We start from the raw sequence: 23,288 nt of genomic DNA on the forward strand, positions 1-23,288 counted from the left end.
CTGTTCTCCAAAGTGGTTGTACTAATTTTCACTCACATCAACAGTGGAGAAGGCTTCCTATTTCCCCGCATCCCCTCCAGCATTTGTTGTTGCCTGAGTTCAGAGTATAGGCCATTCTAATTGGAGTAAGGTGGTATCTCAGGGTTGTTTTTATTTGCATTTCCTTTACTGCCAGGGATGTTGAACATTTCCTCATATGTTTCTTTGCCATTTTTATCTCTTCTCCTGTGAAGTTTCTCTTTAGATCCTTTGCCCATGTAATAATTGGTTTAATGGGCTTAGAGGGGGATAGTTTTTTAGTTCTCTGTAGATGATGGATATTAGGCCTTTGTCTGTTGCTCTGTTGGTAAAGATCCTTTCCCATATGGTTGGCTGTCTTTCTAGTTTGGTGGCTATGTCTTTAGCTGTGCAGAAACTTTTTATTTTGTAGAAGTCCCATTTGTTGAGACTCTTCGCTGTCTGTATTCAGGAAGTTTCTACCTGTGCCCATAAGTTCTAGAGTCTCTCCTACTCTGTCCTTCAGTAGTTTCAAGGATTCAGGTCTGATGTTGAGGTCCTCAATCCATTTTGAGTTGATCTTGGTGCATGGTGATAGGCTAGGGTCTACTTTGAGTTTTCTACATGTGGCTGCCCAGTTTCCCCACACCATTAGTTGAAAAGGCTATGTTTTTTCCATTGTATGTCTTTAGCTCCTTTGTCAAATATCAGCTGACTGTAAGAATGTGGCTTTATTTCTGGGTCTTCTATTCTATTCCATTGGTCTTCAGGTCTGTTTTTATACCAATACCAGGCTGTTTTTGTTATGAAGGCTCTATAATAGAGCTTGAAGTCTGGTATTGTGATTTCTCCTGCACTGCTTCTTTTGCCTAGAATTGCTTTGGCTATTAAAGGTATTTTGCTGTTCCATATAAATTTATGGGTTATTTTCCCTATATCAGTGAATAATGTAGCTGGGATCTTGATGGTGATTGCATTGAATTTGTATAACAGTTTGGGCAATATGGCCATTTTCACTATATTGATTCTGCCTACCCATCAACATGAGAGGTCTTTCCTTCTCCTTGTGTCCTCTTTGATTTACCTTTTTAGATTTTTATAGCTCTCATATCTTTAGTTAGATTAATCCCTAGGAAATTTTTCTTTTCTTAGCTATTCTAAATGGTATTATTTTCATAATTTCCATTTCTGCTTGTACATTGCTGGTGTATAGAAAAGCTGCTGATTTTTGTGGGGTGATTTTGTATCCTGCTACTTCTTTCGGGGGCCTGTAGGTGGTGTCCTTGGCTTGACTTTGTGCTGGTTCCCGCTGGTCCACCAGTGGGGACTTATTGGTATCCTGGCTTTAGGTTTGAGTTTGGCTGTTGAACCTTACTGCCCTATGGATGAGTGTGACCATCTCGGTTGTTGCCAGGCGATCACCCTCACTGCAGTTAGGGGTGGGTGGGTTCTGTGGCTTTCTCTGTGGGACCTTGCTCTGCTGCTGTACTGTGCTGATGCTTGTGGGCCCCTGTTAGATGTTCAAAGGTTGCTGATTCAGAGTGGCGAGAAGACTTCTCTCTTCTCTAATTCTTCCCCCACTAGTTGCTGTGAGTCAAAAGAGCTTACCTCTCAGATTGAATATTGGCAGCTTGCCTACCTGTGCACTCCTGCAGTGGAGTGGGTACGGGACCCTCCTGCTGGAGGGCTAGAACACTGACCCACACGGGCCCTCTGGGGGGCATGTGCATGTGAGCTCTTGTGCTTCTTTTGGGGGGCGCATGGCCCTGGATTGTTGGAGGGTGCTTGTGCCCTTCCATGAATCTACTGTGGGGGCAGTATGCATGGTCCCCAGCAGGTTCAAGTGTCTGGGTGTGGGTTGGTGCTCAGGACTCTGCACCTCCACTGTGAGGGTGGCATGTGCTCAGGCCCAAGGGACCCTCTTGGGCTGGTATTGCACACCAGCAAGCCTGTAACTGTTGCTCAAAAAGTCCACGCAGACCAGGGCACCTTAAGTGGAAGTCAAATGCCTACCAGTCCCCAGGTCCCTGCTGGGGGGGCTGTTGCAAGCAGATTCAGTCTCCCCAGCTGGGGCTTTGGGAGATGCTGGCCTAAGGTGTCTCCTGGCCACTTTGTTGGGAGCTGCTCCACCTGCTGCTGGCTCCTGTGTTCCCCCAGGAGCTTTAGGGAGCTTTAGCTGCCAGATATGGGGCTCTTTTGTTCCTTCGGGGCAGGGAGGGGGAATGGAGGGAACTCTAGCTTCTTTGGCTCCTTGTGATGAGCTCTACATCAGGTTTTGGGTCTCTGCTAGAACTGATCTCCCATTTGTGGGGGTGGGGGCAATGGGGAACTTACTGGTCCTGGATTGTGTGTGTCTGCACTGCTGTGGGAATTTTCCGGCTGGGGTGTGGCAATCATTTGGTGGTGGCAGCCCTGGTTCTCTATGTCCATGGATCCTCGTTCCCTTGCTGTTGTCTGGTCCCAGCCATTTGGTACCACGCCATGGGTCCCATGCTGTTGTCTGGCTCGGTATGGTCTCCGCACAGTCTGGGGCCCATGCAGCTCCTACTGTATGGTCTCTGCAATCCCAGTGGTACTTTTCCGCTGTTGCTTCTGTGGTCACTGATGATCTGTTGTCCCATTCTCTGGTGCCAGGGCCACTTTCCCAGCCTGGCCCAGTTCGGGCTGGGGTGGGGAGGGTACCCCAGAGATTTTCCAGCTTCATGTAGATTACAGGCTTTTCTTTTTTTGTTCTTTTTCCTGTCCTGTGCTTCTCTGTTCTGGTTGCTGGGTTTGCCGGTCTCTTTATGGGGCATTGGGTGTTGGAGTTCTCAGATCACTATTTGGTTGGAGCGAGTTGGGGTGCCTTCCTATTGTGAAGGCGCCATCTTGTCTTTTTTCTTTTACCAATTTTTGTCCCATGTTAATTAGTGTGTGTGTGTGTGTGTGTGTTTATGCATGCATGTGTGTGTGTGCATGTGTGGTGTTTGTATGTGCCAGAGGCTTGAATTCAGGTTCCATACTGTCCTTTGGTGCTTTACTACTTAAGCCACAGATCCATTTTAAGCTTTTTGGTGATTAACTGGAGATAAGAGTCTCATACACTTTCTTGCCCCAACTGGCTTCAAACTGAGATCCTCAGATCCCAGCCTGTGGGACACACCTGGATTAGAAAGAGGAAGTCAACAAGCTGGCCATGCCTGTTTCTCAGTCCTGGGGCCATGTGTGGCTAAGATGGAGCCCAATGTTGAACCCAGAGGCGGTTCTGTGGGCTGTGGCTAATCTGGCCACCTCGAGGATTGGTCCCCAACTCTTCTGCCCTTACAGACAGCTCAAGCCTCCCCTTACAGTCCCTAGATAAGTGCACATACAATCCTCCCATTCCTGCCGATCTTTGATCTGATTGGCTCTTGTGCCTTATGTTAGTTACATGTGTTCCCCTCAATAAATGAGATCTTGCGCTGACTTGACTCCCAGACACGTCTGATTGTCCTCCGGTGAGGGAGGGCTGGGTGCAGGCAGTCTGTCGACCCTTTCCTTTCTTGGCTCGTCCGGTCGGGGCATGCCTTCCCCATCTCTCCCACAGGTCAGAGGAGAGTGTGTGTGGGAAGAGGGGGCTAAAAACCCCAACACCAGCCTTCTGAGTATCTAGGAATATAGGCACAAGCGACTAGTGCCCGGCTCCATTTTATTTGCTGCTAGTAATTTCTAAGAATAGTTTTTATGATCATGAGTAATAATCTCTTTGTTCTTTTTCTGAAACATATGTATTTCTAATCCAGATTACATTCAGTTTAAAATAATAAAGACAAAGTTTACTTAAAACCTATAAAGAAAATTGTTGATATTGAAATATCCTTAACTTTTTTTTTCACATTGTTGGCTGAAGTGTAAACTTGTTCATCCACTCTGGAAAGCAGTATGGAGGTTCCTCAAAAGGTTAAATATAGAGCTCCCCTACGACCCAGCAGCCCCACTTTTGGGCATCTACCCAAAAGATTACAAGCAAGACCACAGTAAAGCCACTAGCACAACAATGTTCATCATGGCCCAATTTGTCATTGCTTAAATATGGAAACAACCCACATGTCCCTCAGTAGATGAGTGGATCAAGAAAATGTGGTACACAGACACAATGGAATTCTATGCCTCTATCAGAAAGAATGACACTGTCCCATTCGTAAGGAAATGGAAGGACTTGTAAAAAAAAAAAAAAAAAAAAACCAAACCATACTAAGTGAAGAGAGCCAGACCCAAAGAAACATGGACTCTATGGTTTCCCTCAGAGGGAATAGTTAGTACACGTCTAAGGTAGTCCTAGCAGAAGATTACAATAGCTCAAGAGCCATCCTTAACTTCTGAGTGAGCTCTGTTTTGTACTATTCAAGCTAAAACTGTGAGCTAATGTAATTGATCATACTTGTTTATATTGCAGCTAGTTTTCAGCCATGTAATAAATACCTAATTTTATATTTTTAGGGAAGTACCTCTTGGAGGCTTAAACCTATGTTTAAGCAATATGACTAGAGTGTTGATCCAACTGTTTATACATAGCTGTGTGTGTGATTGTGTATAACTGTGTGTGTGTGTGTGCATGCGTGTATGTTGGTCCTGGGGCTTGGACTCAGGGCCTGGGTGATGTCCCTGAACTTTTGTGCTCAAAGCTGGTGCTTTACAACATTAGCAACTGCTCCACTTACAGCCTTTTGCTAGTTCATTGGAGTTAATAGTCTCATGCACATTCCTGCCCAGGCTGTCTTTAAACTACGATCATCAGATCTCAGCCTCCTAAGTAGCTAGGATTAGAGACATAAATCACTGGTGCTCAGCTTGTGTATTTTTAGTTTTAAATTAATGTTTTCAGAATTACACTGAAGTTTTTGTAACAAGCATGGCAATGTAAACATACACAGACACACATACATACAAATCCTGCACTCTTTTACTTGCTGATCTTATTCAATGCAATGTGCTTAAAAATAATTCTACATTAAAAAAAACTGTTTTGTCACCCAATAATGACTCCTACATTTTCCACGTGAGCATAACTATTGAAGATTTTAAAAGACAGGATGTAACAATAAATACACTTGTTCAGAATGTTACTGTGTACCAAAAAGTATTTTTTTCATGTTATACAATTTTACTTAGCTCTCATGAGTAAAATACGTAGTGGGTAATTGCAAGTATAATCTTCAGATGGGGTAACTGGAGCAGGGAATACTGAATCCAAGAGCATTCAGCAAATAATAAGTTGTAAATGATATGAACTAACAAGAGGTCTAGGGACACTAACTGGCTAGTGTTTTGTCAGAAGAAATGTAGGAAATACTTTAAGTGTGAAGGGCTTTATGGCCTCATTTGCAGTTACAAAACTCTGGTTATATTGCAAAAGCATTCTTTTATTTTATGTATTTTTATTGTTATTACAAAGGTGATATACAGAGGGATTACAGTTACATAAGTCAGGTAATGAGTACATTCTTTTTGGACAACGTCATCCAAGCTCTTTCTTCCTGTCCCCACCCACAAGTTTTATAGTTTATATTTAACATGGGGTCTAGTGAGTACTACCGCTGCATTTGTTCTCCATTTATTCCGTCATTTCTATGTTCTCCCCGTACCATCTTCCCAAACAGATAAATGAACAAACAAGATAAGACAAAAAATAGCAAAACTTTTTGTTTGTACTTTCTGGAGTTCATTTTTAAACAAAAAACATTCTTGGCAATATGTAAATTAGAGTGGCTATGTTTCAATTGAAATAATTAGAGATACAAAAAATGGAATGTTACATAATTTGCACCTGTCACAAAATATTTAATTTTTGACACAAATTTTTTAAAGGATTCAGAAAATGTAACAAACGTTTTTGTGCATGTAAGCGCTATGAAAACTGATGGTAGATCAAAGCTACAATTGCTGTTTTACAGGCAAGTCTTAGCAGGTGAACCAGCTAATGCACACAATAAAAGAGAAAGAGTTAAGGGTATACCATGTATGTTAGCTTTCCTAGTAAAGAACCCATTTTTCCTTTATTTGGGAATGGGTTTCTTACTAATAAGAAGATATGTCTTGCATTTTCTCTTGTTTTAAAAGTTAGAGATTTATCAATGAGATTCTTAAATTTTCCCAGGGTGGATGTATTCTTTCATTTCTTTAATTATAGTAGTTGTCTTTTTCAGGCTGAATGTATATAATAAAAGGAAATAAATATATGTTGCAATTACTGGATTGGCATCATTAAATGCAAATTTAATGGAATAAATCAAAGCAACAAAAGCACAATTTTAGGTCCTGAATTCTTTTTTTTTCCTTCATGTGGAAATGAGATTTTAATGACAGTTTGCCTATATATACATACATACTTTATTACTGTCCACTTAAAATGTGTTATAGATTTATATTTCCTCTCTGTTTTAATTTCTATTACTGTATTTTATTTATATTATTATATCTCCTGAAATAGATAACCCATCAACAAAATTTCTTTGGGATTCTTCATAATTTTTAAGGACACAAATGGAAGCATAGGAAAAAAGAGTTGTCTCTCTACGTGGGAGCTCAACACATAGAGAAAGTTGAAGCGAGGTATTATTATATGCTGGAAATTAGAGTAACTAAAACTGAATTCACTAATTCAGGTGCTGGTGGCTCATGCCTATAATTCTAGCTAGTCAGGAAGACGAGGTCTGAGGGGTTTGGTTGTAAGCCATTCTGGGCAGGCAAGTCCATGAGTCCCTTATCTCCAATTAACCAACAAAAAGCTGGTAGTGACGCTGTGGCTCAAGTGGTAGAGCACAGGCCTTGAGCAAAAGGCTCAGGGACAGCTTAGGTCCTGAATTCTTATATTTTACAATCAATATTTATAAATCAATCTTATTGATCATTTAAACAGTTTTGTTTGCCTAAGTCCTTATACGTAGCACCAGTTTTCAGTGTGGTTTCTTTATGATGAAAAATAAATCCCCACCATCAAGCCATAGTCAGCATGTTCAAATTTTAAAATAACATTGGCATTATGGTTTCATCATTTTAATTGCCCTTTCTGCTATTGTCTTTTATGTGCATGGCAACCTACTCATTCATTACACCTACCACCTGTGCAGAAGATTGGCATTGTACCATATCCAGGCAGTAAACATCAATGACCAGATGTGAGTCTAGATTTGTCATGTTGACACGTAGTAAGGTCATGAAGTAGCTGCTCGGAGTCCTGAGATTCTCCTTTAGGATAGACTGGAGGGCTTGTGACAGAAAGTCAAGTGTTGCTTTAGAGAAAAACTTCTCAGCTCCATAAATCCCTATATACTGTTTTCACATTATGTAACAACGAAATGTCATTGTTGAGCCACATCGAAAGAAATGGAATATAGCAGCCTTTCAAGACAGCCAGCTTTAAAATGCATGGAGAAAGGCTTCCAAGACAATTTGGACAGAACTTTGCACTAAGGGGGCATTGGCGCTACAAATTCTGGACTCAGTAGTTATATAGCACACAGTTGTTCAGGTGTTTTTCTTTGCATGCTCACTTTTGGCTTTACAGACAAACCTAGTCAGGCAGCCCCTTTTGTGTCTATGGGAAGCTGGCCCAGATAGTTCACTGACCCTACTCCAGCCATTGAGGACTAAAGTCAGAACCATGACTGAAATTGCTAGTCCAAATTTCTCTGCTGTGGTACATTGTATACAACCAAGAAATTTGGAATATTATCACAGCAGTCAACCGTTTGAAAGGATAAAAGTATAAATTTGTTAACATATCAGCAAAAATAAATCTAAAGCTATAGGGAAGGCCTTAGAAGTAATAAATTCAAATCACTAAATACATAGATTACCAGAATTATAAACTCATGGCTTGTTAGCAATAGTTTTGAAGTCTTAGGTTTTGCTTTTGTAAAATGGGAATAATAATAAGACACACAGGGCTTAGTAGAGTAATGAGACAAAGTCAGCAGCTGCACCTAGCAGAGTGCTTGCCTTGAATAGTGTTACTTCTTTTCCTTCTTTTTAAAATATTCAATTCTCAGAAGCCAGGAATACACAAGTAAAGTATAAAAGGCATTTTCAGTAATCTGTAATCTCTAAAGAACTTTTTCTTAAATGTCAAAGAGCTTTTGCAGTTCTATATTTTTTTTCTTTTTAACTTGTGTGTATTTGTGTGGTTTTGGTGTCTGATTCTAACACCTTGTGCACACAAGGTAAATGCTCTACTCTGAAGCTATGTTCTCAATCCTGTTTTATATTCATGCTGAGCTTACCCTAATAAATTGAAATTTAAACCAACAGAAAAAAACTCAGCAGTCAGGGAAATAGAGGCCATTAAAAGTAGATTTACCTTTTTAAGCTAAAATTTAATTGAGGTAAAATATGCATAAGATTCAACACTTTATTTTAAGTGTAAAATTTAGTGGCATTACGTAGAGTCAAATGGTTCAGCTATTACCAAGGTGCATCTATATTTCTTCATTATACTTGTCAAACAACACTCTCCCTACTTCAGATCACAGGTGAACCACTGTATCTGTATCTATTAATTAGATTTGGGCTTCATGAATTATTTTGTATGGTAGACTGTCTAACATATTTCTTTAAGTTACTGCAGAAAACTTTTTAGTTTTGTATAAAGAATATTGTATAAGCACAACATATAGTTACTTGACCAACTGTAATCTTAAAGGAGATCCCAGCATTTAATTTTACATCCTTATTTAACTACAAACTAATCTTCCAATAGAATGGGAGACTTGAATTCAAAGGATTAGTAAAGCAATTAAAATTTTTCCCACAAGAATCAACAGTAATTATACCCAGAACATCATTAGGAAACACACACACGTGCACACACACACACACACACACACACACACACACACACACTTTGGTAAGTACATAAAGGAGAAAAATAATATTATGTTAATTATGAAAAAACTATAATAGCTATTCATGTCATTTCACAAGATTTAAGCTTATCAAAAAGCTGATAGTAAAATTTAAGTCATTGAGGAAAATTATACGATTACACCAATTTACATTCTTACCAAAATAAAAGAACAGCACCGAGTCTTCATTTTTCTCTGTATCCTTACCACAATTTGTTTATGAAGACTAAGGCCCTTAATCCATTTTTGAGTGGATTTTGTAGTGGTGAGAAATAGGTATCTGTTTTCAATCTTGTAAGTATGGATACCTACTTTTCCAAGCACCATTTGTTGAAAAGCTGTATTTTCTTCAATGTAGGCCTTTATAGTACAATGTAAAAATTTGAATTTTGATTCCTTTAACGCTACACAGGGATTTTTTGGGGGGAGGTAGTTGTGTGTTTCAAATTCAGGGCCTTGGGCTTGCTAGGCTAGTGCTCTCCCACTGGAGCTACACTTCCAACAATTACCATTCTTTTTTTTTTTTTTTTTTTTTTTTTTTTTTTAGTTAGCTATAGATCTGCTTCCACCTTCTTGGTGGTTAATGGGAGTTAATATGGCTATGAATTATGAATCTCAGATGCTAGCTTCCTGAGTAGCTAAGGAATAGGCCTTGATACCCCCATAGTGAAATCTCTTCATTTTACAGGTGAGTTAACAGTCTTAAAACAGGAGAAGTAGTTTTAATACAAGGAACTAATTAGCAGCAGAATCAGAATGAGAACTGAATCCTGATTTCTGATTCTGAGTTTCCAGGTTTTGCTGTTGGTTCCAATATTTCTCTGCCATTTATGATGATTCTTTGGGAAAGTTTATCACCAAAACATGATAAAGAATTGCAGTGATTTCTGCTTGTCAGAAACTCCCATATTGATACCTGAGACAAGTCATGTGAAAGACTTATAAAAGCCTGCACAAGAACACTCTCTTTTCTTCCTTTATTCCATTGAGACAATACTAAAAGGTTTTAAAACAAGCTGTTCATAAGTGGCTCACACTTGCAATCCTAGCTATGTTGAAGTTGAGATCTGAGGATTGTGGTTCAAGGGCAATCCAGGAAAGAAAGTCCGTGAGACCCTTATCTTCAATTAACCACTGAAAATTCTTAACTGGAGGTATAGCTCAAGTGGTAGAGTGCTAGCATTCAGTAAAAAGCTTAGGGACTTGACCACTACTCATGCCCAGAAATCAAGTCCTAGGACCAGCACCAAATAAAATAAAGTAAAATTCAGTAAGACTAGGAGGTGGGAAGTGTATAGGTGGAACCAGTGAGAAAAACCAAAGTTCTTATAGAATGGATAGCAAGGACAAGCAAAGTTACTCAGGCTAAACAATGTTATACATGACATTGGTGTCATCAGGGACCATAGGAAATTGAAATGAAGCAAGGCCACGTTGCTACAGGTTTGGTTGTTAGGCTTTGATGGGATGGTTGGACTCTTAATAGCTGAAGTCAGTGGAATGCTTCTCCCCACTTTCACAGTTAGCTCATTCTCAAAGTTAGCTCATTCTCCTGAGAAATTTGATCAGAGACCGTCTTGTCTCTGGAAGATCAGGTAAAGATTTAGCCCTGGGATGAATATAGAAAGTTAGGTGAAACTCTTTTATTGAAAAAGGAAAGCTCAAGCCTGCTTCCCTTGACAGACTTCTTCAATATCCCTGAGAAGTTTTTTCATCTTTCTCAGGCAGAGGTAGAATATTTTTGGTAAAAGTAGGCAGATTCAGAGAGGAAACTTACCCACATTGATATTTTAGGGGTTTTCCAAGAAAAAATGTCCTTCCATCTTTCCATTAGATCTTCAAATAAAGTCTCTTTCATGTAGAAAGTTCATCTCTTCTAATCAGTGTACCCAGAATCTGCTTCTTTCTTTCTTTCCTTCCTTCTCTCTCTCTCTCTTTCTTTCCTTCCTTCCTCCTTTCTTTCCTAATTTCCTTCCTTCCTTCCCTCACTCCCTCTCTCTTTATTTCCTTCTTTTTCCTTCCTTCCTTGCTTCTCTCCCTCCTTCCCTCTCTCTCCCTCTTTTTCTCCCTCTTCCCCTCCCTCTCTCTTCTCCTTTCTTTCTCCCTTTGTTTCTTTCTCTCTTTCTTTCTCTATCATTCTCCTTCCTTCCTTCCTTTCTTTCTTCCTTCCTTCCTTCCTTTCATTGTTTGTAGGGCTTGAATGTAGGGTCTGGGTAGTGGCCCTGAGCTCTTTTGGTTGATGCTAGTGCTTTACTATCTTGAATGACAGCATCACTTCCAGTTTTCTTGTGGTTCATTGCAGATAAGAATCTCAGACTGTGTTGCCTGAGCTGGAAGATTTCAGCCTCCTGGGATTATAGTCATGAGTCATTCCAGTGCCCAGCTTCCTTATTAATTAATTAATTAGAGGGTTTTGAGACATGAATTCACATCATAACTTACACTACATATCCCAGGCTGGCCTTGAACTCATAATCCTTCTGCCTAGCTTCCCAAGTTCTGGCATTAGAGGAGTGCAGAGAGTGGTAAGAATTATCTTGCCTGGGGATGAAATCAAATGGTACATAAAGGAAGAGACATATATATTTCTTGTCATCTTCCTCAGCCCATTTGCCTGTATTGATAATTATGTATAATGTATAAAATATTTTATAAATATCCAAATGAATTTATTTACTTTATTCATTATAGATAAAAATTTTAGACAACACCAATGGTAATCAAAGGAGAATGGATAAATGATGATATATTCAAAGAATGAATGAAATATTAGTTACCAACAACAGATTTCTGAAACTTGAAACTACAAGCATGAATGTAAAAAATATATATGAACAATAAAAGTCATTTTGTTCTTCTACTTTATATTCTATTCCACTCACAAAAAGATTTTAAGGATAGGAAAAGCTTACACTATGGTGCTAAAAATCAAGACAGCATATCTGTGAAAAGAGATATAGACTGCAAGGGGAGGACAAAGAACTTTCTACAGAGTGAAATATTGTAAATTTTAACAGAAGTGGAATGCATTGATCAAAACCAATTGATCTTTATGTTACACTACATGTATCTCAATGCAACTACATATGCCTGAAAACACCTCTCCCACCCCACAATGGAACATACTACAAGGCAAACTCAAATTAATCTCACTTACGTTTACAAGGTTCATGTGTATACTAGCTGTATGACTATCTGGTAATGTTTTTTTTCTTTTTTATTAGCATGTATGAGTTATACAGAAGCTACTTTTCACTTTTAGTTTTCTTTATTTCTTTATTATCTTTAAGGGTTTCCTATTCAATGAGTCAATTTATGAGTATAATGCACCTTGATCAATGTCATCACAAACAATAAATAACACAATAAAAAGGCAAAGGAGCTAAATAGCAACTTCTTAGAAGAGAAAATAGCTAATAGACACATGAATAAATGCTCAGGATCTCTGGCCATAAATGAAATGTAAATAAAAGCAACACTAGGATGCTAGCTCATCCCAGTAAGAATGGGCATCAACAAGAATATACACAACAATTACCAGTAGCAATGTAGGGAAAAATGAACATTGTGGAGAAAAAAATTACATTGTTTGTGGAAATATAAACTAATGTAACCACTATGGAAGGAAATAAGAGATTCCTCAAAAAAAACCCTAAATATAATTACTCTATGATCCAACAATATGACTCTGTATTTTTCTAAAAAATCAAAAGTCAGCATATGGTAAAGCGATTTATGCACTCATGCTTATTGCTTCACTCTTTGCCCTAGCTAAGTTTTGGAAACTTGGACGTCCACAACATACCAATGTGTAGGGAACTCTGGAGCCAAGCTGTGAGACTATGAAAGGGTTAGGAGGCTGGAATGCTGCTTCTGTAGTGCTCAGAAAGCTGAAAAAGGTCAAAACAGGCAAGGCAAGATAAATGTGTAAGTTACAACGAACTGGACACAATGGTGTGTAGGTCACAGTTGATTGGCTCCTATGAGCTTAAGACAATGGGAAGGAGATGAATGTTTGTCTTATGGCCAGTGCTTCTCACTGCATCCTAGCTTTAGGGAGTTGGTTATTACTATGTATACAAGTTATGTCTTATGTTAATGATTGTAACCACCAGATAGATTAACACCTGTTGTCTGCATGTACCTGTAGTAACCTTCCCTGTACTGAACCAAGTAAATAAACTTCCTTATTGGAGCTCAGTGTTCAGAAGCTTGAGCACTGGTGAGCACAGGTGAGCACTGGTTTCTCTGCTACCCACTCTTCTATCCTCTGTCTCTTTGGATCCAGTGTTCCATGGTGCTGTCCCTCGTTACAGTTAGCAACACCAATGGATCAAAAAGTTACATATATATATTATGCATGTGAGTGTGTGTATCATGGAATTTTACTCCTCCATCAGGAAGAATGTTATATTGTTTGCATGGAAATGGTTGGACTGGAAAAATTGTGTTAAATAAAGTAAATCATGCTCATAGAGTTAATGTGTGCATGTTTTATCTCACATATGGAAGTTAGATCTGAAATATAAACATATATGATAATATATACTAGGTCTTATGCATATATACCCAAATGTATTGACTAAGGTATGGTATATGCTGGGGAATATTGCTCTAGTATAATTCCTTGGTACAACTAACTTACAGTTTAACAGAATGAAACACGTTTAACAGGCTGAAAAGTGTTGCTGAGAGGGAGAAGGAGAACAGATTTTTAAGTAAGAATAGACAGCTGAGGTGAGCAGACATCATTAAAATTGTGCAACAGAAAAAGCAGAACAAGAAAGAAGAAAGCAAAATCTGGGCATGTGATTGACACATGAAAGGACATATAAGAGCAACTGTTCATATTTTATAAAAATTTCCAACAAATATGAACTATCAATTGTACTTTAAAACTCAGCCATATCCAGAATCTATGTATGGATACTGATACACAGAACACATGCAAAAACAACCTATGTGAAAGAAAGACCAACCAACCAACTCCAGTGTGTTTTTGTTTTGTTTTGTTTTTGGGTGCGGGTCCTGGGGCTTGAACTCAGTGCCTAAGCACTGTCCCTGAGTTTTTGTTATTGATACTACCCCTCTATCAGTTGGACCAAAGCCCACCGGTGCCTTTTTAATCGTTAATTGGTGATAAGAGTCTCACAGACTTTTCTTCAAATCATGATACTCAGAACTCAGCCTCCTGAGTAGCTAGGATTACAGGGGCAAAGTAGTGGTACCTGGCATCCAGTGGTACTTTTGAAATGTTATTTAAGACAACAAAAACGCCTCTTAGGTAAATTCAAAAGAAAAAACTAAAATCATAATGAAGAAATATTGCACTCACAAATTACCGTGAGCTGAAATATGTTTGTAGAACTACTTAAAGCTAATTTTAAAACTTCAAAATAAAAATAAATTAATCATATCCAATAGTGATTTGAGTGTGTGGAAAACAACTCACGCATACTATATCAGTCAGAGTCCAAGTTGGTAAAGTGCATGGTAGACAATCCAGCACTATTTGTTTAGATTGTGGATTAGGTACTCATTTTCTCAAAGTGTGATTTCTGGGAATCATCAGTTGCAACCACACACATATGGACATAAGGATATCAAAGTCAGAGTGCATATGCATGTCTTATTTCAATGAAGAACAATAAAAAACTCCCTAAATATTCATTAATTCAGGAGGTCATGAAATTAATTATCCCAGGTTAATTTTGTGTAACCAAAGATTATTAAAAAAATAAAAGGACATATATGTTTCACAGCTGACTTTCCAGGAGATATTATTTATAAAAGCGATTGCTGAAAACTGTGTTCATAGTATAATGACATTTATTCAAAAGCATAAAATGCTTTATGTTTTAACAGGAACACATACATACTGCATGCAGACAGGAAACCACTAGACAGATTACTTTCAGGGAGATGAGAAGGGAGATGATCCAAGTGAAAGTCATTTGGTTTTCATTAGTGTCCTCAAACAATTTGATCTATTTTTAACCATGTATTGGTTAGTTTTTTTGTATGCCAGTAATAGAGCTTGAACTAAGGACCTCGACACGGTCCTTTAGATTTTTTGCTCAAGGCCAGCAACTTACCACTTGAGCCACAGCTCCAATTTTGGCTTTGCTGGTTACTTGGAGATAAGAGCCTCCAATTTTCTTTGTCACAACAAAAGGTGCTGGCAAAATTGGTTAAACACCTATTAAAAAACCAAAGCTAGATCCTTATTTATCACCCTGCACTAGGATCAATTCAAACTGAATAAAAAACCTTGATGTAAAAGCAGATATCCTGAAAACATTGCAGTAAAGAATAGGAGAAACACTAGGGCTCCTTGGCACAAGTCCAAATTTTCTTAAGAAAGGCCCAGAAACACAGTAAATCAAACATAGGTGGGACAAATGGGTTTGCATCAAACTGCATAGCTTTTGCACAGCAAATGATATAGCTAACAAGATAAATAGAAAGACCTCAGACTGGGAGAAGGTCTTTGCTGGCCATACAATAGACAAGGACCTCATATCTAAAATAATATACTCAGAACTTAAAAAAAATAAGTTCTCCCAAAACAAATTCTGAAACAAACAACTTCCCCCTCAATAAATGGGCTAAAGCCATACAATAGACAAGGACCTCATATCTAAAATAATATACTTAGAACTTAAAAAAAAATAAGTTCTCCCAAAACAAATTCTGAAACAAACAACTTCCCCCTCAATAAATGGGCTAAAGACTTAAAGAGAGACTTCTCTGAAGAGGAAATGAGAATAGCCAAAAGGCACATGAAGAAATGCTCGGCATCACTGGCATTAAAAGAAATACAAATCAAAGCAACACTGAGATTCCACTTCACCCCAGTAAGTAAGGCCATTATCAAGAAAACTAACAACAATAGATGCTGGCTGGCTTGTGGCCAAAAGGAAACCCTATTACATGGTTGGTGGGAGTGAAAACTTATGCAACCACTCTGGAAAGCAGTGTAGAAGTTCCTCAGAATGCTAAACATAGAGCTCCCCTACCACCCAACAGCCCCACTTTTGGGCATGTACTCAAGAGATTACAAGCAAGACCACACTAAAACTACCAGCGCAACTATGTTCATTGCAGCACAATTTACTATTGATAAAATATGGATCCAATCCAGTTACCCTTCGGTAGATAAATGGATTAAGAAAAAAGTGACACAAATACACAATGGAATTCCATGCCAATATCAGAAAGAATGACATTGACCATTCAAAAGGAAATGGAAAAACTTGGAAAAATCATATTAAGTGAAGTGAGCCAGATTCAAAGAAACATAGACTCTATGGTTTCCCTAATTGGTAATAATTAGTACATGTCTAGGATAGTCCTTCCAGAAGATCACATTAGCTCAATAGCTAGTAGATATGAACATATAAAATGATGCTAAGCAAAATGAACCCCAAGTTATGGAAATAAGTGGTTTATATTTGATGTTGTGCGCTAGAAATTATGCTATTTTCCTTTATCTTTCTTTCATGTGCTTTTACCCCTGTTGTCATTATAACTGACTTTGTTACTCTGGGTATTGTATGTATGTTTATCAGAACTAGGGAAGGGGAATACCAAAATGGAGAGACAAAGGGTAAATGGCAAACCAAGGCAACAGCATTACTTACAAGACAATATGCCTTAAACCAACTGTACATCTCAGGGGAGGCTAGGAAGGTAACCAAGGAGGAGGGAAGGTGGGAGAAAAATGGAGGAGGTAAAAAATTTGATAAGAAATGTACTCACTGGCTTATGTATGTAATTGTAATACCTCTGTGCATTACTTTAAAATTTAAAAAAAATCTAAAAAAAAAAAAAAAGAGTCTCCAGCAAACTTTTTGCCTGGGCTGGCTTCAAATCAAGATCTTTATATCTTAGGCTTCAGAACAATTAGGATTGCATGTGTGACCTACTAGCTATCAGTCTGTATTATACTTTTCCAACACCTGTTATGCCTTTACGTTGAGCCGCTATGCACAACTATCAAAGAATATTGGGATTATAGGACAGTGATTTACTAAAGTAGCAATCAATAATTATTGTCCAAGTAAGTGATTTGCAAAAATTACATTTGTCCAAACAAGTCCAGCATTTGTCCAATATGCTACCGTTTATTTTTATAACCTTTTCACTCTGCAATTATCCTCTAAAACAGCTAGCTTAATCTTCTGGGTTCTTTATGACTGGTAGAAGCACTTTTATTTGCTTTGATTAGACAATTAGACATACCCTTTTGTATAAACAGTGCCATTAAAACCAAGAGTCTAGCAAAAGTGCAATAGGGAATGAAATTCTGTTTCTCCAGAACCAGTAATAGGACAAGGGAGCTGCTAATCACTCCATAGGGGCTGTGCAAATTCTTGCAGGGTCAAATGTATGTCGTCGGGTGATAAATGGTAGGCTCTGGATTGAGGTCCCAGCTCAGAGTGAAGGAGGGAATCCTGCAGCGCCTTTAGCTGTTAGTTGACACCACCCCAGGCAGTGAACAACTTGAGAAGGAGCCCCAATTTTCATCTTCATCCCTATCTATGTCACAGCACTGGAAGCAGCTGCACTAGGAGGCAGTAATTGATGACTTTGATTTAGCAAAGAATAACTGTGGGCAGTTATCTAGTCCCGAGACAATCCCTTGTGGATGTGAAAGCTGTGCCCTCTCAACATAGGGGACATTGTACATCTTTAAATTGTCAACTCTGTGTGTGAACCAGCCCTGAGCAAGTATGGTCTTCCCTCTGGGTATTCCTGTCTCTGATTATTCTCAGAATACTTTGAAACAGACCCAATCCCCTTCCAATTTACTGTCAGCCCTCCAAACCTCCCCACTCTCTGTGGTTGTACTGTGACTTCTGATGCCAACTGTGTCCTTTTTTTTTTTTTTTGCAAATGTTATTCATGGTTTTGGATTAATTTTTTTTCTTTATTGAAGTACAGAGGGGTTACAGTTTCATATATAAGGCAGTGAGTATATTTCTTATCCAACTTGTTACCTCCTCACTCATTTTCCCCCATCTCCCCCTCTCCCCCACATGAGTTGTACAGTTGGTTTACAACTTTTGTAAGTATTGCTTTTGGAATGGTTTGTCTTTTTATCCTTTGTCTCTCGATTTTGGTATTCCCTTTCCCTTTTCTAGTTCTACTACACACACATATATATAGTATCTAGCATGCTAAGATCAGATAAAGTGATAGAAGGCAACCACAGGAAGGGAATAGGAGAGGAAAATCAAAGGGTACTGTTTTATATGGCATGTTGAAAATAATTACAACAATGATATATCACTTGTTTTCATAACGTGGAGTTCGTTTTACTTCTGCTATTACTAACCTAAGCATGTACTATTTATTCCCTACAAGGGAAACCATAGCATCCATGTTCCTTTGGGTTTGGCTCACTTCACTTAGTATGATTTTTTCCAACAGGGCAGTGTCATTCTTTCTGACAGAGGCATAGAATTATATTGTGTATATGTACCACATTTTCCTGATTCACTCATCTACTGAGGGAGATCTGGGTTGGTTCCATATTTTAGCAATGACCAACTGTGCTGTGCTGAACATAGTTGTGCTGGTGGTGACTTTAGTGTGGTCTTGCTTGTAATCTTTTGGGTAGATGCCCAAAAGTTGGGCTGCTGGGTCATAGAAGAGCTCTATATTTAGCCTTCTGGGGAAGCTCCACATTTCTTTTCAGAGTGGTTGAACAAGTTTACATTCCCACCAACAATATAGTAGGGTTTCCTTCTGGCCACATCCCATCCAGCATTTGTTATTATTAGTTTTTCTGATCATGGGCATTCTTACTGGGGTGAGGTGGAATCTCAATGTTGTTTTGATTTTCACTTCTTTTATGGCCAGTGATGTACAGCACTTCTAAGGAGTATCAAGCATGCATGTATGTAATCTGATCTCAGAGCCCACTGAGGAAGGAGAAAACTGTACTGGTGCAAAGTAAGTTTTCTAAAATCTAGTTACTGAATAACCACCACCTCAGTGGAATGTGAGGTTCTTTTGCTTTAGTTTTTTGTTTTGTAGGAGAGAAAATCAATCTGAAGTCATTGGAAAAAAGAACTTGCTATGCCCTCCTTTTATTGCAGAAATCTTACGATACACTTTAAAAGTTCTTCTGAGTAATGCTTTTTTATCTACTTCCTATATTTATTTTCTTAAGATTTAAGTTAAATTGGATCTTTAAAATTGTTCTTGTTAAGGTGTTGTACAGAAGTAAATCAGGCAGTGAGTATATTTCTTCTTGGACAGTGTCACCCCTTCACATTCCCATGGTTTCCCCCTCCTGTACCCTGCTTTTTTTTCTTTAACATATAAATAATGCTTCACGGAATTATGACTATAGAGATGAATCCTCCAAGAAGGGAGGACTTCATCTTTGTCTTTTTTTTTTTTTGGTAGGCAAGCATTTTGCCACTGATCTACATCCCAGCTATAAGAAAAGACATCCTTTTTGTGGCTTGATATTATTTCCAGTCTGTACCATGCAGGTGATGTACAATCCTGAGGTTTGGAGAAATAATCAGATAATAGCATAGATAGGAAACTACCACTACTACTATTTTAAAAACAAACCTCAGAAATACTATAGACTTGTCCAGGTTCATTGTAAACCCCAAATCATACGTTTCCACCAGACCCTGACACAACCATTCGTTTCTACTACTTTTTCCCTCCGCTGCCTCTCCTTTTCCCTAAACCCAGAATTCTTTATATTAAGTATTCAATACATTTCAAGGGCTGAGGATGAGGATACATAGCTTAATCTCCAGTTACTTGAGCGGTATTGAACTAAGATTGCATTTTTAGGTCAGCCTACATAAAAAAATAGTTAGCAATACTTGATCTCAATCAATAGGCCAGGTGTAATATCACATGCCTGCAGTCCCAGCTATGCAGGAAGCATAATTAGGTGAATCATGGTCCAAGGATAGCCCTGGGGGAGGGGGATGATAAAAGTGATATTCTCCAAAAGTACCTAAGTAAAAGCACTAATCTGTGGGTTAAATGGAAAAATAACTTCCTGGCAAAAATGATGTCTTGAATTCAAACTCTAGAAATGACAGAAAGAAAGAAAGAAAGAAAGAAAGAAAGAAAGAAAGAAAGAAAGAAAGAAAGAAAGAAAGAAAGAAAGAAAGAAGAAAGAAAGAGAAAGAAAAAAAGAAAGAAAGAAAGAGAGAAAGGAGGGAGGGAAAGAAAGGGAGAGGGAGGAAGGAAGGAAGGAAGGAAGGAAGGAAGGAAGGAAGGAAGGAAGGAAGGAAGGAAGGAAGGAAGGAAGGAAGGAAGGAAAGGAGAAAGGAAAGGAGGAACTAAAGGAGGAAGGAAGGAAGAGAAAGAAAGGGAGAGGGAGAAAGGAAGGAAAGAAAAAAAGGAAAAAGGAAAGTGAGAATACTATTGTTTGTGGAAATTGATTTGTTGTAGCAGAGATGGAGATAATAAAGTTTCACCAAAACACTTACAACATGTGCTCGGGCAATAACAGGTGCAAAAACATGAGTTCCACAATCTAATTTGTGATGCATAAATAATTTTCTGTGTGGGAGCAAGTTATAAACCCTCTGATGCCCTCTATAGGGAGAGTAGGAGATGAAATGAATGGCCTTGGTGTCTGTCCTACTGCTGGCATTCCCCTAAGGAAGGAAGCAAATGAAGATGGTATTTTCATAATATTACTGGGGCCAATTAAAGGCAGGATATGTTTTATTTTTTTATTTTTTCAAATTTTTATTATCAAACTGATGTACAGAGAGGTTACAGTTTCATACGTTAGGCATTGGATACATTTCTTGTACTGTTTGTTACCTTGTCCCTCATACCCCCCGTCCCTATTACCCTTTCCCCGACTGAGGTGTTCAGTTCACTTACACCAAACAATTTTGCAAATATTGCTTTTGTAATTGTTTGTCTATTTTTACCCTGTGTCTCTCAATTTTGGTATTCCCTTTTGATTTCCGAGTTCCAATACCAGTATACCCGGTTTCCAATATACTCAGATAAGATTACAGAGATAGTGTAGGTACAACCACAGGAAGGTGATACAACAACAACATCAATGATAGAAGCTACAGATACACATGGGACGTTGATAGTAGTTACAACTGTGATATAACAATTGTCTCTATAACATGGAGTTCATTTCACTTACCATCATCTTAGGTGTTCATAAGGGTAGAGCTATTGGGCCTTGTGATGCTCTGCTATGACTTGCCTAAACCTGTACTAATTATTCCCAATAAGGGAGACCATAGAGTCCATGTTTCTTTGGGTCTGGCTCACTTCACTTAGTATAATTTTTTCCAAGTACTTCCATTTCCTTACAAATGGGACAATGTCATTCTTTCTGATAGCTGTATAAAATTCCATTGTGTATATGTACCACATTTTCCTGATCCATTCGTCTACTGAGGGGCATCTGGGTTGGTTCCAGATTCTCGCTATGACAAATTGTGCTGCAATGAACATTGTTGTGCTGGTGGCATTACTGTGATTTTGTTTGTGGTCTTTTGGATGGATACCGAAAAGTGGGGCTGCTGGGTCATAGGGGAGTTCCATATTTAGCCTTCTGAGGAATCTCCATAATGCTTGCCAGAGTGGCTGAACCAGTTTACATTCCCACCAACAATGAAGTAGGGTTCCCTTTGGCCACATCCCCTCCAACAATTGTTATTGTTAGTTTTCTTGATATAGGACATTCTTACTGGGGTGAGATGGAATCTCAATGTTGTTTTGATTTGCATTTCTTTTATGGCCAGTGATGTAGAGCATTTTTTCATATGTCTCCTGGCCATTCTCATTTCCTCATCAGAGAAGTCTCTTTGTAAGTCTTTAGCCCACTTGATGAGGGGGCTAATGGTTCTTTGCGGTTTTGTTTTGGAAGAAGGTAATTTTTTTTAGTTCTGCATATATCTTAGATATGAGGCCTTTGTCCGTTGAATGGCCGGTAAAAATCTTCTCCCAGTCTGTGGGCTTTCTGTTTATCTTGCAAGCTATGTCCTTTGTCATGCAGAAGCTCTGCAGTTTGATGCAGTCCCATTTGTCCAACCTTTCTTTGATTTGTAGCCTTTCTGGGTCTTTGTTAAGGAAGTTCCATCTGGTGCCAAGGAGCCCAAGTGTTTCTCCTACTCCTTGCTTTAATGTTTTCAGAATGTCTGTTTTGATTTTGAGGTCTCTAAATCATTTGGAATTGATTTTGGTACAGGGTGATATAGAAGGATCTACTTTTAGTTTGTTGCATGTGTTGAGCCAGTTTTGCCAGCACAATTTGTTAAAGAGGCTATCTTTCTTCCAAACTATTGTTTTAGCTCCTTTATCAAAGATTAATTAGGTGTAGTTCTGAGGGTTCATTTCTGGGTCTTCAATTCTGCTCCATTCATCTTCAGGCCTGTTCCAGTGCCAATACCAAGCTGTTTTTATTACTATAGCTTTATAATACAGGTTGAACTTGGGTTTTTTAATTCCTCCAGCACTGTTCTTTCTGCTTATTATTGTTTTTTCTATTCTAGGTCTTTTATTGTTCCATATGAATTTCTGGATTGCGTCCTGTATTTCATTAAAAAATGGTGTAGGGATATTAATAGGTATTGCATTGAATTTGTAGATAGCCTTAGGCAACATTGCCATTTGGATTATATTAATCCCCCCAATCCAGGAGCATGGGACGTTTTTCCATTTCCTTAATTCTGACTTAATTTCGTTTTTCAAGCTTGCAAAGTTATCATCAAAGAGGTCTTTCACTTCTTTGGTTAAGGTTATTCCTAGGTATTTTATGTTTTTGGGGGCTATTGCAAAATGAGTTGCTTTCCTGATTTCAGCCTCGGTCTTCAGGTCGTTAGCATAGAGAAAGGCCGTTGATTTTTGAGGATTTATTTCATATCCTGCAACTTTGCCAAAGTTTTGGATCAGCTCTAGTAGCTTGGGGGTAGAGTCTATGGGATTCTTTAGGTATAGGATCATGTCATCTGCGAAGAGAGAGAGTTTAACCTCATCTTTACCTACTTGGATCCCCTTTATATTTTCTTCTTGCCTAATTGCTCTGGATAGGAATTCTAGTACTATGTTGAAGAGCAGGGGAGAGAGTGGACATCCCTGCCTTGTTCCTGATTTTAAAGGGAATGGCTTAATTTTTCCCCATTTAGTGTTATGCTTGCTGTTGGTTTGTCATAAACTGCCTTGATTATATTCAGGAATGTTCCCTGACATCCCAGTTTTTCCAGGGCTTTAAGCATAAATGGGTGCTGGATTTTATCGAACGCTTTTTCCGCATCCAGAGATAAAAGCATATGGTTCTTTACCTTGCTCCGGTTGATGTGGTGAATTACATTAATTGACTTGCGTATATTAAACCAACTTTGCATCCCTGAATGAATCCAGTTTGATTGTGGTGTATGATTTTTTTGATAACCTCTTGAAGTT

Source organism: Perognathus longimembris, chromosome 5 (assembly GCF_023159225.1).
Source record: "Perognathus longimembris pacificus isolate PPM17 chromosome 5, ASM2315922v1, whole genome shotgun sequence".
NCBI classification, from domain to species: Eukaryota; Metazoa; Chordata; class Mammalia; order Rodentia; family Heteromyidae; genus Perognathus; species Perognathus longimembris.